Raw genomic sequence first — 17,456 nt, 5'->3', positions numbered from 1 at the left:
GCGAGAAGATATTTTCGCGATTTTGTCAATTGCTCGAGAATTAAATTTCGCGGTTTTGATATTGATACAATAGAAAAGGTTATTTTCGCGAGTTTTTATTTTCGCGATTTTATGTCCATTCGCGAAAATAAAAACCTCGCGAAAATTTCTACTTTTACAATAATATTTATCAAAATTTGTGCTATTTATGACAATTTTACTTCCAATCAAAAAACTGTCAATTAAAGCTGCTCACCGTCATTTTTTTCTCTTAATTGAATTTCTTTTTATTATTTTTGTTGTTTGTTAAAAACACTCCACTAAACATGCTAAAGAAAAGGTATTCAGTTTTGAATGGTATGTGTCTATGAAATAACTTTTCTTCTAAAAAAACTTTCAACATGATATATCTTGTACCCTGAAATAAAGAGAGCTCTCTTACATAAATATTTTCCACTTTTATAAGAAAAATGTTTATCATGTATTTTCCACTTTCCAAATAAGAGAGTTCCCTTATACTTTCCACTTACAAGATGAGAAAACTTCAGCTCCCTTCACATTTTCCACTTTAATAATATTAGAATTACTTAGAAAAAAGAATCCCTTCAATATTTTCCGAAACCTGTTTCTATATTTTCCACATTCTAAAATAAGGGAAAGGGGGAACGGGCCGTTTCTATATTTTTCACATTCTAAAACAAGAGAAAGCAAATACAAGAAATAGCTAATAAATAAAAAACTGATATTGGTATGTCTTAAATTGCCCCAACCATGGCTAATAATACAGTGAACCAAGAAAAACTAGTTGGATTGTGATTTGTGAGATGGTTTATTAGCCCAGTGCAGTGTGTGTGTGTGTTCAGGCAATGACAGTTTATTGATTATTCATGGATGCACTAGGTACTTGACTTCTCTTTATGTGTGCTCTGTGTACCAGATCATTTATTGATCAAGTAAACATTGACCTTTTTGAGAATGACCTCTTTGAGCTAAGAGACAGGCAACCCAATAATTGCATGCTTGGTTAACTCTCTTTGTAATTGGACATATGAACTGTCAATCACAAGAAAAGGTGGCCAAGACCAGGCCAAAACAATTTAGACAAGATTGAGGGCAGTGTTAAAATTGCCATTTTATAAAAGCTGTGGATACGGGATGAAATGGCAGCTATGAAACCAAAGCCCTAACTGAATTGCTTTCGAAAGTGTATAATCATGCAAAATCCATCCTTGATGTGTTTTGTATGAATCCAATGAAGTTACAGTAAAAATGATTGACATTATGCACTGTTCTGTTTTTTGATATTGTGTGTGTCACATAGGTGGCACAAATATTATATTAGTTACCATGAAGTCAAAAGAAGTCAACAGGCTACAGTTTGCACATCCCTTAAGTAGAGTTTAAGTATGAATTACTTCCCCTGTCTATTGAAAAGATGTCAGTTTCTTGTGACCACATAAAGCATCCATTCTGTATCTGTCACTGGGGTGGCCTTATTGGCAATTTATCATAAAGCCATGGGCAGTGTTGACAAGTTTGTTACCTAGTCTAGAAGATTATCTTGTAAGAAATGTGTTCCATTTGCTTGAAAAGGGTGTGGTGTTGAGAGAAAGTGACCTTCACCTGATGGTTTCAATGTTAACATTAAGTTATAAATTGTTTTGCCAGGGGCACTAATCAGCCACATAGTGGAATGAGCTATTAACAACTTTTAAGACCGATGAGCACTTACATAATTTTGAAGGTATACTGTAATGTATTGTGCAGAGCTGCCAACATTTGAATCTTGAAAAAAGGGAGATTTCCTGTTGCAATCAGGGAGATTTGTCAAAATGTGTACATCTTAATGGATGAAACCATTTCCTTTTCAGGGAGATGACCAAAAATTTAGGGTTCTGCAGGGCTAAAAGTAGGGAGTCTCCTGCGAAAAGAGGGAGAGTTGGCAGCTCTGAAATGTTGCTGTTACTTTTACGTTAATTTTGTTTGTTGCATACATTTAAACAACTTTATAGTGAAACTGAATACAACATGAATGAAGCTGTAGGTGTTATGCAAAGCCATGCTTCCACCAAGATGATTGTATACTTGTGATGTCAATCGAAAATTATAGATTTGACTCCACCATTTGAAGTAATTTAATACATGATAGTACTAAAGACAAATACAAAATTCCAAAGAATTGGAAAAAAAACTCGCCAAGATGCATCTTTAACAGTCAACAATACTCATGTACTACTATGGCTTTAATTTCATGAAAACAGCCTGAAGATAATCTTTCTAATGGTTATAATGACAACAAGAGGAGTGGGTGTGTGGTCTTAGGTATCATCAATCATTGTAAAGTATGGTGGTAGAGAAAATCAGTAGCCAGTAGGCATGGGCATTGCAATTTCTTTCTTTTTTTTTCACATCGCACAATGTGCCACAAAAATGTAACAATAACCAACATTTCTTTCACTTCCAATATCCCTGTCTGCCCATCATGTGGCCGATCCTGGCAAGTGCCATCGCAATAGGGCAGCCACATGTATTTGGATTTGTCAAATTGTTAATTTCCTTAATATGTACACTTCTATACCCAGCAAATGCAAATCTCAAAAATCTACTAGCCCACCGGGTCAGCATTGTTGAAATTCATTATATTAACTAGCCCTTCATGAGTATAGTACAATGTGTGTCTTGATGCTGTAAATGGACTTATGAATGAATGACCTGAGAAAGGTTTTTAACACAAGTCTCCACATACATAAATGACAGCCAGTGAAAAAAAATTTCACTGACCATCCAGGATTTGAACCTGGGACATTCGGATCACCGGACCGATGCTCTACCAACTGAGTTAATGAGTCAGATGGAGAAGAGCAGTGATGTTATTATCAAAGGCCTTCAGTTCAAAAATAAATGACCTGTAACATCAGTATAACACACTTATGTCAGCTTATAATCATAGTCATTACAGTCAACACAATTGATACAAATTGGTTTAGCATTGTTACGAGTTGTAAATGACTCATCACCTTTTCCCAGTTCTCACATGAATGCACAACAATAACACACTGTTTGATTAAGTTAACAAAGTTAATCATGATTTAACAATTGATTTTGCATAATTATGAACATAACATATAAAATCATTTGGAATCAATTAAATACACTGTTTAGGACTATTACTTATCCAGTAGCATTCTCCTTGTTGTTGATTACAAAGTTCTGTTGCACTCAATGTTCTGGACGACTAATCTTTATCCTGATTCACTTGTCCTGCGAAGATCTCTGTTCAGCAAAGTCACTGGTGACTTGAATTTATATATCCTTTGCATATAAAATCCTTGCACAGATGACAATTTCCAAAATGGAAATTTCCTCAAAATAACAAAAAATTACTCAGGCAATTAGCGTAGCAGGCTGACGATATGGTGTTTTCCAAGCTCCAAAAATGGATATAATTGAATTTGTTTTTCTGGCCAAAAGAGTATTCCCCTTAAATGTCTTTATACACAAACTCTTGCATGATTACTTGAAAGGTAATCTCATTTCTCTCATGAAAAAGCTTTAATTGTAAACAAAGATAAAAAAAAAATCAAATTAAATTACTCAGGGCACATCACAACATTTAACCTTACATTCACTCAAAAGATATTGATATACCAGACAATGGAATAAATAAAATATAAATAAAATACGACCTGCCAGCCATCTACAATGATCTGCTGACACTTGACCACCCATTGGGTGGTCATGTGACCGGAGAGGATTGTAAACAATACATCACTACGCTGAATGAAGACGCCGTGATGGTGTCGCAAGCTACCTCGCTGCTCAATGATGACTCTGAAAAAGGTAACTTTTTAAGCAAATGAATTTCAAGCTTAATTCTCATTCTTTTTTAAAATTTGTTTTAGTATACTACCAGCCCAGTAAACACACAAACATTTTACAGATATTATATAAATGTCGGGTCATATAGAGGGTATAAAATGTTTGAATAACATTCAAAAACATTATTAACATAAGTGTTGACAGAATGTTTTGATCAAAAAATATTTTACAATAACATTTTGACAACATTCTGTTTTTTCGATACAAAAATGTTTTAAAAACATTATCACAACCTTTGAGCAACCATCTACTAAAATATTATAAAAACATTTGAACCAAAACTAAATAAAGCATGCTTATCACATGTTTATAGTGGTTTTTGTGTTTGCCGGGAGGGTCTTTAATTTCTGTGATTTTGAAAACATGCCCTAAAACATGCTTAAAATAATTGATTAAGTGAAGCTGTAAAAATATGCTTTTATACGTAAAATAACATCTGCAACATTGCCCTGAATCTCATTTGATTTTCCTTTTGGCACATTCTTTACCAGTTTCTCCCCTGATATACAGAATTTGCTTCATAACTGATAATTCTTCATCATCTTCCAATATAAGAGAATCTAGGTGAACATATCAACTTCCTACCTCTCTGCCTACCGGGAATTAAGATATCATTCAATGTGATGTGATCGTCAGGCTTAACCATGATGCTTATGGGTAAACAAATCTCATTCATGAATGACTGCAATATAGTAAAGGTTATGTAGACATAAGTGTAGCGAGGAGTTATTTGCATAAATGTTGAATGAGTCAATGAATGAATGAAGAGGGTATGTATACATAGGGATAGTAGAAATGGCTATTCTTACAATACTATTTTGGGATCAACTTTCATCTGGACTCGGTGCTGATATTTAAATAAAAGAAGCAGTGTCAAACCGGTTAACGCTGCAAGGGCGTAATCTATAGAGGGGTAGTAGTGTATAAGAGCTCAATTTTTCTCGTTTGATTAGTTTTCCATAGCAAGGACGCCAGTATTTAGGTCCTTGTTATGCACAAGGTCCTCGGTGTTGGTGTGTTGTTACACTAGCGTGTCCAGGGGGGGCTTTGGGGGCTTCAGCCCCCCGCACGCACGGACCCCGAAAAAAAAAAGGAGGAGAAAGAAAGGAAGAAAGAAAGAAAAGAAAAGAAAGAAAGGAAGAAAGAAAAGGAAAGAAAGGAAGAAGTAAAGGAAAAGGAAACAAAGAAAGCCAATGATAGCCAACAATATTTGAGATAACCCTTCCCCGCTTAATGGATATAGGGTACCCGGAATAATACGTCAGAATAATCCAGGGGAATGGAGGAGATATGCCCCCAACATTTTAAGTGGGGTGGCGGGGGGCTGGAGTATCCTTTTGCCCTGCACCTCCCCCAAAAAATCACATATACCCTTTTTTTCTTGATAATTTGGTGAATTTAGACTAAAAGAGGGCATGAAATTATGCATTTTTAGTTCACCAAATACAAAATTTTCTTACGTAAGGGGGGGCCCCGCCAGGGGGCCAGCCCCGTGGACCGCCACAAACGCTTGGCCTGCCAGTGTTGACAAACTTCCTAAACCCACGATACAAAAATTGTGCATATATGTATATGATCGATGTGATTTATTATAGAGTAGACACTTTCTAATTTTTCTGCAGACTTTTTGGAAACTTATATTGAATGTATTTTGAATTTTTTTTTTCAAAAATGTATAGTCCAAATCAACCAATTTTGGCAAAAACAGAGCTGGGTTTTCAATGATATGGGCAAAATTTTAACAAAATTTTTAACGGCTGGTATAGAACTACCTATATTGGTATCATCTCATCGCCTTTTCTAGAAATTTGCGCCTAAAAGTATTTACCAATTTGCATGATTCCAGTTTCAAAAATACAAAAAAATTTAGCTTCTCAGAGGACACATCCCCCTCAGTAAAAATGATGCACCAAATGGCTTCAATTGGACCTTCATTTTGCAAATTTTTCAAACTCCCCTGTGTTAATACACAGACAAATTCCCTTTTTGCTTCACCCAACACTAAAAGCAATAACTTATACAATAATAGTGAAAATTTGTACACGAATGGCTTCAATTTGGGCCTTCATTTAACCCATTTTCAGATTTTTCAAACTAAAATTGTACACAATAATAGTGCCAGAATGGTCCACCAAATGGCTTCAATTGGGCCTTCAGTTTGCAAAAGTTTCTCACTTCTCAGGGGGGCATAGCCCCCTCAGACACCCCCTGTTTCGCCTTTTTGGTTTCTGCTTTAGGCACCCGACACTTAATGTTTACAGTAATAATTTATACAGTTAATAATAGTGAGAACTTGTCAACGAATGGCTTTTTAATAGCTTCTTTTCACCAATTATCGGCTTTTTCAAACTTAAATTGTGCACAATAATAATACCAAAATAGTCCACCAAATGGTTTCAATTGGTCCTTCATTTTGCCAAAGTTTCTCACTTCTAAGGGGGGCACATCCCCCCTCAGACACCCTCCTATACGTCGTGCAAGCGCGACGCAATATACTTAGTGGCGCAAACCATTTAGATTCAGCCCCCCCGCAGTAACAAATCCTGCACGCGCCCATGTGTTATGTTGCAGTCCTGGGAAGTATTGCAAGGCAAACACACCCTGTTTGTCCTGGTGAACAAAGCCTTTATTAATGTGTTTTAATTATTCTTGGGAATTTCTCAGATTACATCATATGTTGTAAAGATGTGAATGAAGTAATTGGCTAAAGAATAGAATGGGATTTTACAATGCTTGGTACATAAGAAAATGGTCAGACAATTCAGTACAGTTTACAGTGTTGTTGTGGACTAGCAACAGTGTGCTTACAGTCCATTTCCTTCAAAGAAAGGAAATTGCAAACCAGAAATATTTTATGTAGTCAATGTAACCAGTGATATTGGAGAAGATCTTGAATATGTCAAAGTGTGTACCTCTTCCAAGAAAGGAATGTATTCTTCTGTCCACTTGCTGAAGTCTGGTTTATGTAACAACACATCTGTCAATGTAAGTGGAACAGGGGAACAACTGATGAATGCAGGCCTGTTTTCCATAAAAAATTGTGTGAATGGTGAAAATAGCACTATGCAAGGATTTTATGCAAATAATATAAAAGTCTTCAGTGGATTTTGCTGAAGAATGATCTTCGCAGGACAGGTGAATCAGGATATACATCAAAAATATTGACATCAGAACTCTCAAATCAACATGAAAAAGAAGGCTGCTGGCTAAGCAACATTATCAAACATTCATAATAGATGTATTTGATTGCATGTGTTTTGTTTATGTATTGGATCATTTTAAATCACATTTTACTTTTGATTAAAAGACTCAGATATTGTTAACTTAATTAAACAGTGTGTTTTGTTGTGCATTATGAAGTGAATTTGGGGAAAAGGTGTTTTTGGCCTTCAGTCATTAACAGCTCGTAACAATATGCCTTAATCACAAAAGTGACCTCTCCTGAGGATCAAACCAGTTTCAAAGAATTAGAACATAATGTTTAGCCATTCCCTGTAAGCAAACTCCAAACTTCTAGCTATACAAACATTTTAATGTTAAAAACTATTTACAACTATTTATTTATAGTTAAAACTATTCACTTCTTTTAAAATGCATGATGAATCACATCTTTTCAGTCATAGTCACATTGGTACCTACTGCACTTACACATTCATGAAAGATAAATAAAACTGCTTATGTGGTTCAGATGTGAAAACATGAAAGAAATTCAACTTTTGGTAAAATTAGTACTACAATGAATGTAGATATTAGAAACTTATTTGTAAGATTTCTTGTGAAGCATGTTAACCTTTTAAATGATATAAAATCAGTTTATATGCATCAAAGAGTAAACAATAATTAAAACAATCAGGTTAATAGCATATTAATATAGTAATGTAACCATGTATCTATGCACCAAAGGCAGCCGTTCATTTCACGTCACAACTTTGTAAGTGATTAATTATTTCTCTGCAGGGCATTTTCAATAAGTGATAGATAGTTTGTTTTCAAGTGAAGAATTAGCAAGCTGATCACAGTCTTTGATGCTATATATATGTCACATGGTTGACTGGAAATGTTAACATGATGAATGAAATGCCCCAGATAATATCAATTATTCACTTATATATATATTAACAACAGGAGCAAAAGACAGGTGAGATTATTGAACAAAAAGTCTTATGACAAAAATGTATATGAATTTCTGGTAGTGTTCTAAGCAAATGAAACAGATAAAATGGTTATATATTATAATAGATATGAAATTATGAAACTGATATTCTTCATTTTTTCCCTGCATTCATGGTAGTTTGATGGCATGAATTTAAAAATATCGCCCTCAATTTGCACACAAATATACAGTTTATGGAATACAAATTACCACAAAAAGGCAGAAAAAGATGACAAACTTGATAAAGAAAAGAAAATCTAAGAAACATATTGTCCCCCTCATAACCAAAGGGCCTAAGTCATTATTACATGTTTCTCATTTGGAATTTTGATTTTCTGAGTAATAAACCCATAATTAATCAAATTTCCAGCTGCATTCTTCATTAACTTGTGGAATACATCAAAAGAGATATATTCCACAAGTTCATGAAGAATGCGGCTGGAAATTTCATTAATAACGGGTTTATTACTCAGAAATCAAAATTGCAAATGAGAAACATGTAATAATGACTTAGGCCCTTTGGTTATGAAGGTGACGATATGTGCATATTAGTGTGATAGCTGTTTGTATTGTAAAGGTCCAGAATTGAAAATTATGTAATGTTTTGTTAAAAACATTAATAAATGATCACATCAAACAACCGTAGATAACAATGTGAGGCTCAGATTCTATCAATTACCAGGGTCTTGAAATTTGTGCCATATAGTTATAACTAATATGGAAGATGTTAAAATTAACACTATGCATTTTGGAACATAATGTGCTACCGCAAATTATGGACAGGACAGGTAGAATATTATAGTAGTTGAAGAACAAATGCTTCATTTCTTGATGAAAGTTCAATGGGTCAGATATTTAGAGAATAAATGATAGGACTGTTTTTCACTGGAAATGTTCTAAAGCAAAACAAGTAATTGTCGCTTCACTTTCCTTTATTATTACATATTCATATACACTTATATTGTAAATAACGCTTATTCCTTGTAATATTCCACACCTTCAAACTTCAAACTGGAGGAAAACCCATCTAAAGCAAGCATACCATCAATGTATTAAATGTGTATTTATACACACACTTTAGAATACTGCTCTTAAACCACTGTTATTCAACATGTACATCAATATCAAATAATACAGCAACGGGAGGTGTAAGCTACTACTTAAGAGTTTCCAATTAAAATGTACCAATGTGACTTGGTTATGGAATACAATATCTAGAAATACTGGATTTATATTTTGAGTATGATATTATGTCAGCTTGAATTAAAGGCCCATTCAGTGATTTGCTCATCCGGACGATCGTAAAATTCATCAAAATTCAGATTTTGGTTCCTTTGTCATTGTCATAGATGTGCTAACATTGCCTGCGCCTGGTTCAGTGTGTATTTAAGACAAAATAAGACATTTTACACGAATCTGTAATTTAGATACTGACAGTATCTACATTAGCTGCATGTATTTGAATGGGGCTTCAACTTCGTCAGTACTGCTGTTTTCTTCGTTTTTTTGCCAAATTTGTCATTTCAAAAATACCAAATGACAATTTGAATGACTTATCCTTCACTTTTAAGCAAATTTATAAACAATTCATTTTTTTTACACTTGCGCTGGGATCACTGAATGGGTCTTTAACACAGCAAATCAGTTCTGTAACTTGGGCTATTCAGTACCTATGTAGATATGTATAAATGTAGCACTCTAACCTGCTTTGGTACTTTACTATTACCTGTACCACCTATTTTGTAAAATAAAAGTTTAACTGAAAATTATACGCAGATCAAGATGGCAATGAGATCAAATCAGGAAAGTAAGCACAGATGGAAACAATCTCTACTGTTGACATCTGCACTCATGTGCTATCTACTGTGCTATCTTCTGAAGATAGTGCAATGTCTATTGGATAGTGTATTAAACATGCTTCATACAACATGATTCAAGCAACTTTGAAGCAGTAAATGCATGTGTGTATATATACCTTTGGAAATTTAAATTCTGCCTATTACTCAAAGTTACACTAGTGCATATTTTATATGACTGTATTGGCATATTTTCATGGTGGGTACTTTGATTTTTCCCTTATTTTGGAATAATATGGAAAGGAAGAAATGTGAGGATGCATAAAACCACATTGCGGCAACATACCATGCACTACAAATTAGCAACTTTTACTCTTTGCCAAAGAAATGAAAAAATAAATAAATAAATAAAATAAACAAATATATGAATAAACAAATATATGAATAAATAAATAAATAAATAAATAAATAAATAAATAAATAAATAAATAAATAAATAAATAAATAAATAAATAAATAAATAAATAAATAATAAAACAAACAAAATGCAGAGAAGATTTTTGTTTCTCCATCCTTCTCAAATATACAATTCCACTTTGTCTATGTACCTTAAAAAAGACAACGTTTCTATTTTTATTCATTTACCTTTAAAGCGTTTTAACCAGAGGCAAAAACTTTGGATGTATTTTCTTACTTCAACAAAACCTCTATACATTTCATGAAAATAAAAGCACTTCTATCTAATCCAGTTGATTGTCATCGAAAGTGATCAAAACCCGATGATCTGGGCTTAGATATTATAAAGTTGTCACTCTTCTCACTTATCAATCACAGTGGTATAATGTTTTCACACCCACATAAACCTGTTAATTATCAATAGCTATTATTTGAAACTTTTCATTTTTCCATTTTCACACAAAAATTTGGCTAATTTCCTGCAGCTAAATAAGTTAATGCTTGCAAACTATGATGGAGAATGTGGCGGCTCATGTAATCCAATTACCAGAGAGGAGCAAGTGCATGTGAATAGTTTAGTTGTGACAAAAGCTAGGTGACAAAAGATGCACAAGATATCTCCCCTGGCTCGGTTACACAGCTTAGCTTCAATTAATGTATGAGTATGTATTTACATTTGCTGCCGTATGTTACATGCATTATACATAATGTGATAAAACATACAAAACTGTATCAAATTTAATGTTTCGATTATGAGTCTGTGTTGTCATCATGAGACATTTATGAGAGAATAAAATCATTGCATGTTTAATTTGCCAACAGATCTGCCACGAACTGCTATGGCGTGTGGTGGTGAACTCAACGACATTTTAAAAGAAAGCGCACTGATTTATAGTGTGCTATGCACAGCCACAACACCTAGACATTGATCCACAAGCCTCAGCACACTTTACAGGTTGTCGCTGACCACTACAGCCCCACATCATTCCATAAGCCATTTAACTACAACTTTGCTGCTTTGAAGCATACCAATATAAAGTGAATAATGATGCAAAATGGCAGAGTTCTGGCAAAATTTACAATACAAATGTTGCAAGTTGCAAACCAAAAAGACCAGGTCATCAGCATGACAACAATGACATGACAACTACTTCATAATTTAATACAACTACTTCAATATTACAATTGTTATTATTATCATTATTATTATTATCATTATTATCGTGTATATTTGTGAATTTGTATGTTTGAGATGGAACCAAATAAATGAATCTTAATCTGAATCTACAATCCCTTCCTTAAAATGAATAAGAACAAAGTCAAAAAATTGTCAAGAACCAACCTCCAAAAGATTGGCATCTAAGAAAATGTGAAATTAAATTTCTAGATAAGCAAGAGGCAGCTATTGCCATTATGACACATTTCTGCACTTAGGCAAGACGGTATGATGAAGCTTACAATGATATATCACACCCCTTAGAGCCAACCAACTGAAATCAACACTCAACCAATTGAAGAGACGGTATAGTGCGTGCAATGGCGAGGATTTACACTTCCCTACATTCACTCATGCCCTCTAGCCTAATATTCCATCTTTGTGTTCAGCTGCTACAACATTGTGTGCTCTCTCACTCCTGCCTTTGTCTTCTTTCTCTGTTTTCTATCTCCTGTCTTACAATTGTCTTCATAATTATGTTTTTTCTGTCCACTCTTCCCTCAATATATTTGTTGCTATTTTCCCTTCTCTGTTTTATATTTCATTATGCCTTCCAAGTGCCCTGTTTGAACACTTCACTATTTATAGCAGCTGGGTTTTATCTGTAAATGATTTCCACCATTCATACAATTTATGTAACAAGTATAAAGCATAATATATGTCTCCTGCAATGTAGGTTTACTTATGGTAAAAGAGATTGGAACTCATTACCAGAAGAGATCACCAACATAACCAGTACCAAGTCATTCAAAGAAGCAACTACAAAGCACTACCTCAAGAAATTCCATCAATCACATTGCGCACCCACCAATCCTGTCCAATTAGCTCCGACTTTTGGGGCGTGGGACAGTACTCAAGACAAGACAAGGTGTATTGCAACATGTTTCTGGGATCATGTTCATAACCAAGTTTGAAGTTAATCTGTACGGTATTTACATTTGCAACTAAATTTCATCCATTGTCTAAAAATACAATTACCATCTAAACCTTCCAGTTTAGGATTCACATACACTGTGCTTTGCATGTTTATACATTATAAATTCCCATTTTTGTTCAATTTCATAGTTTTTAAGCACCCCTGAAGGTGACTGACTTACTTAATGAGTTACTTAATTTGCATACGGAGATGACAAACATTTGGGAGCATGGAAGTACACCATTACTTCATCTATCATCAGAATTGGTCATTCCATTCATGAGTAATTGGATAGATGTTTTACATCTTGTCACAAACACCTGTGGCCATTGACCCACCCTATTAGATTTCACCACCCAACTGCAGACAGACACATTTGAGTTGTGCCCACTTTTCCCAGTTCACTTTTGTACCTTACCTCCGGCAACTACAGTCAATGGCTAAAATGCATTCTTATGTTGTTTTGGATCGGAAACTGTGGACCGGGCTGTGGACATTCCTGTGTGTCCACAATTGCAGAGATTTTTCCTGTGTGTTGGTGTGACAAAAGCACATCCCCACATACACCCCCACCCCCTACACAAACACACACATAGACTGACAACAGATTGCTAAGCGGTCATTCACGCTAAGGCGGTAAAAAACAGACCCTGTTTTACCAGCAGACATGCTTTTCAAGTACTGCTGGTTGGTTGGGATTTTTTTTTCAATTTGAATTTTTTTTTCTAAAGGCTTAAATCATGGAGATTTAAATTACCCTAAAATATCAGGAAAATATCTTGAAAAAATTGAAACATTTTTTGCAAAAAAATTTCATCCAAAATCAATAAATTTTGCCAAAAATCTCTCATTTTATATGATCTGAGCAAAATTCAAAAAACAAAAACAATTCCCAAAATACAAAATCTGGGTTTGTTGGGCATATTTTTTTTTTGCCCTCTAATTAAAAGAGAAAACAAAAAGAACAAAGAGACATATGATTGTTATTTGCTGCAGTTGTGTTAAAAACAAGCTATTTTGTAATGAACATGAAACTGAACCGTAAAACTTTCACATTGCTGATACACAGCCTCGTTAAATTGTTTTAAAAGTATACGATGATTTATTATGTAAAATTTAGAAATGGCAATAGCCTTTCAAGTCCACACACCCATACGTAATGATTGCCATTATGCTTTAATCTAATAACATGGCTGCATGGGCTAGACTTTGTAGAAAGCATGATTATATCTGCATGGTTAGTTCCTGCTCTGGGCCAAGGCAACAAGTTGGTAAATGGTCGTGTTTGCATTTCGGGCTTTGTTTGCGCTCGTGGAATCAATTGACATGATGTATTGGCAATCCTTGATGTGCATTATGGATGCTCACTACTGAGATTAAGCAAGATGTAAAGCACTATGTACAAATTGCAGCAACATCATATTTTGATAAACTAGTCAACCATACTTATATTTGCTTTACAATCCATTTACATATTCAGAGCACAATAATACTCAAGAAGCATCAATAATCTTTCTTTCCCTCTTTTAAAAAATACATTTATCTGGTGCATGGAACATTTTACTTACGTAGTCTCGGTAATAAAAAAAACATATTCCTGAGTTGGTAGGTAAATTGAGAATATAAAATGTAACCTCAATGGTCAAAATGAAAACAAATTGTTTCTGCTCATTTCAATAATGACACCTTACTAAACCTGGAAATTACATCTGTACATACAACTCACATTGAGCTAACAAAGATTTAAAGTTGAGTTTGAATCATTCTAAGTTTATTCTAAACGGGAAGAAAAAACAAGCACAATTATTTTATTACTAATATAACTTTTTTCTGTCTAATTTAACCTTGAATTAAAAAATCAGCCAATCAATATGATTATAGAAAATGCACAAATCTTAATTGATGTCCTCTGAGGACGTAGAACAGGTCAAGACATTTAAAAGTCACATATAAAAATTGAATTCACTACCGTCCTTGCAAAAGAAGATGTACTTTTTAATTTGAAGATCATATTCAATCTGTAAAAAATATACCGTACCTGTTCATAAATGCAAATAATCCCCTGGCAGTTTGCAACCCTGGAGACACTCTAATAATGAACTGATGTAAGTTTCATACAAATCAATCTTTACTTATTTGACCTTAGATGACATTGGAATGACCTTGTACAAGATTAATTTGAATGTGTAATTATTTCTACATAGTTTTAATAAAATCCAGCAATATTCAGTTATTGATGACATTTACTTATTTCATCTCAGATAACCCCCATTTGACCTTGAATTACCATAAAAATCCATTTTACTCAGTTTAATACTTAAAATTGCCAACAATCTTAACTTGTTTTTTGAAATCTCAAATGTGTCAATTTTTTACTTTAATTGCAGACCAATGTCACCAAGCTTCATGAAATTCCAACTATTGTGAATTCCTAAGTCGAAGCATCCAAACAAATCCCTTGTGTGTAAGGGAAATCCCTTAGCAAATCCCGAAAGAGAAATCCCTTATATTTTTAGAGGAATCCTCAAAATTTGTGTTTGTTGATATGGGTATGGGTGGTGGCTGGAAGGCTTCGAATCCCTTAGCTTGATATTGAGTTCAAGTTATATGACACAATAGCTACTTGAGATGGTCAGATACCCCAATTAGTCTGTTGTTATCAAGTGGCTGTAAAACCAGCTCCTAGGGAGCAGTGCTATTGATCGTGACCACGATGGTAATTATAGGGGCCTATCTCTGTTTGCAATTGATAATGGGTTGTTTTCAGTGCGTGTATGAAACAGTTAAACAAACTAATCAAAAATATGAAATTTTGCATGCTTTTATTAACATAATCGAAATCTACATGACAAATAGCTACAAAAAAGCCCAAACATGCTTATATTTTCAAATAATGATTAATTTTTGGTCACTGGGTAAAAATTCCGAGTATAGATTGTGGTAAAACAGTGATATCGATCTTCGTCATGCACTATGAGTCACCCATTGTAATCTCTCAAGTGGCACTTGAAGGTCATAGATAATCAATTCCCGACAATGCCGGCATAAAAGAAACTCACAAGTTGTCATCATAATTGGTTAGATAACAGATTTCTCTCAATGTCTTGAGGATTCGTATCAAGTCGTACAGCAAAATCTTCTTCTCAAATCCCTTAGATTTTTTCATGTCTGTTATGCCTAAGGGATTTGACAAAGGGATTTCCCTTACGCAAAAGGGATTTGTTTGGACGCTTCACCTAATTAGCTTCTTTTGAACCAACAGAAATCTAACCAGATGAGGTGAACAAAATATAATTCCTTTCATGTGGCCTTTTTTTACCTCTATGCTCTGCAGATCTGGATATGACAAGGCTATGCACATATAAACAAGACAGTGTTTATTAAGTCTTGCTGAGAGACCACATAACACAAAGATGGACAGGATAATGATTACCCAGTCCTGCTGAACACACTTCAGGTGAGACCACATAACACACAGATGGGCAGGGCAGTGATTACCAAGTCTTGCTGAACACACTTCAGGTGAGACCACATAACACACAGATGGGTAGGGCAGTAATTACAAAGTCTTGCTGAACACACTTCAAGTGGGACCACATAACTCACAGATGGACAGGGCAATAATTACCAAGTCTTGCTGAACACACTTCAGGTGTGACCACATAACATGCAGATGGGCAGAGCAGTGATTACCCAGTCTTGCTGAACAGACTTCAGGTGAGACCACATAAGACACAGATGGGCAGAGCAGTGATTACCCAGTCTTGCTGAACACACTTCAAGTGGGACCACATAACTCACAGATGGACAGGGCAGTGATTACCAAGTCTTGCTGAACACACTTCAGGTGAGACCACATAACACACAGATGGGCAGAGCAGTGATTACCCAGTCTTGCTGAACACATGTCAGATGAGACCACATAACACACAGATGGGCAGGACAGTGATTACCAAGTCTTGCTGAACAGACTTCAGGTGAGACCACATAACACACAGATGGGCAGAGCAGTGATTACCCAGTCTTGCTGAACACACTTCAAGTGGGACCACATAACTCACAGATGGACAGGGCAGTGATTACCAAGTCTTGCTGAACACACTTCAGGTGAGACCACATAACACACAGACGGGCAGGGCAGTGATTACCCAGTTTTGCTGAACACATGTCAGATGAGACCACATAACACACAGATGGGCAGGGCAGTGATTACCAAGTCTTGCTGAACACATGTCAGATGAGACCACATAACACACAGAAGGGCATGGCAGTGATTACCAAGTCTTGCTTGTGTTGAGACCAACAACTATACTGTTGTCATTCACACCTTAACTACAAAAACACCATGATTTGGGTGCCTCCCCTGGACTGAGGTGGGGGCAAGGCAACACATAGGTCACCTCCAACCACACAAACAACAAGGTGTTAGGGTTAGACAAAAGTGTATGGAATTAAACTAGATTATTTATGGAAAGAGAATGTTGTTTTAGATCTAGGTCATTCTAAAACCACATGACATGGCACAACGCTAACAATAACAAGTGTAATCCCAAGCTATTTCACTTAAATGTGCACTTTCAATCTGATACCTAACAACAAATTTGTACAAATAGGGAGGTTTGTTTGCTTAATGTGCTGGCAGGAAATTAGGTCCATGTCTCAGTTGAAGATGATTGTGTTTGATAACAGCCAGTGTGTAGTAACATCAGTATGATTATCCTAAATAAAGGTTTCTGACACTGGTTTTAGAATGGTAATTCATCTTAAAGTCTGAGCCAAATCCAAAGCCATGTTACTCACTTGACAAAAGTTATAGGCTACATTCTATTACTACAATAATGGCTCTGTGCAGTTCATTTACTTCTAATTTCATATCCATATATTCCTCACCATGGTCACCTTGCAATCATCACCAAGGACACCTGCCACCATCACATCTCATACCCATTTGTACTCAACCTTATTATATTGTTTACACAGAGGTAAAATCCTGTGCTCACAAAAAATAGGAAGTAAATCTTCCCAGTAAAACTTACTTCACCAACCTATTGATCCCTAACT

The sequence above is a fragment of the Amphiura filiformis genome, chromosome 5 (genome assembly GCF_039555335.1).
Source record: "Amphiura filiformis chromosome 5, Afil_fr2py, whole genome shotgun sequence".
NCBI lineage: Eukaryota > Metazoa > Echinodermata > Ophiuroidea > Amphilepidida > Amphiuridae > Amphiura > Amphiura filiformis.
Note: the sequence above shows the minus strand (reverse complement) of the source record.